At 41.3% G+C, this 666-nt stretch overlaps 1 long non-coding RNA gene across 1 annotated transcript; it reads left to right on the top strand.

Annotated features, from left to right (window-relative positions):
* The first annotated feature begins 21 nt into the window (after window positions 1–21).
* Window positions 22–632, top strand: LOC106820518. The gene is made up of 3 exons (XR_001395629.1): window positions 22–68; window positions 101–500; window positions 533–632. It is a non-coding gene; the product is annotated as an uncharacterized LOC106820518 (long non-coding RNA).
* Window positions 633–666: the final 34 nt, after the last annotated feature.

Below are 666 nucleotides of genomic sequence, written 5' to 3'. Positions count from 1 at the left end.
ACAGGTAACACGTTGGCTATATAACACGTCAGTCAGGTAACACGTTGGCTATATAACACATAAGACAGGTAAGACGTTGGCTATATAACACATAAGACAGGTAAGACGTTGGCTATATAACACATAAGGCAGGTAACACGTCAGACAGGTAACACGTTGGCTATATAACACATAAGACAGGTAATACGTCAGTCAGGTAACATGTTGGCTATATAACACATAAGGCAGGTAACACGTCAGACAGGTAACACGTTGGCTATATAACACGTTAGTCAGGTAACACGTTGGCTATATAACACATAAGACAGGTAATACGTCAATCAGGTAACATGTTGGCTATATAACACATAAGGCAGGTAACACATCGACCAGGTAACACATCGGCCAGGTAACATGTTGGCTATATAACACATAATGCAGGTAACACGTCAGTCAGGTAACACGTTGGCTATATAACACGTAAGACAGGTAACACGTTGGCTATATAACACATAAGGCAGGTAACACGTTAGCTATATAACACATAAGACAGGTAACACGTCAGTCAGGTAACACGTTGGCTATATAACACGTAAGACAGGTAACACGTCAGTCAGGTAACACGTTGGCTATATAATACGTCAGTCAGGTAACACGTTGGCTATACAACACGTCAGTCAGGTAACA

Source organism: Priapulus caudatus, unplaced genomic scaffold, assembly GCF_000485595.1.
Source record: "Priapulus caudatus unplaced genomic scaffold, Priapulus_caudatus-5.0.1 Scaffold17436, whole genome shotgun sequence".
In the NCBI taxonomy this organism is placed as follows: Eukaryota; Metazoa; Priapulida; class Priapulimorpha; order Priapulimorphida; family Priapulidae; genus Priapulus; species Priapulus caudatus.
This window is presented reverse-complemented; position numbering and strand designations above follow the sequence as displayed.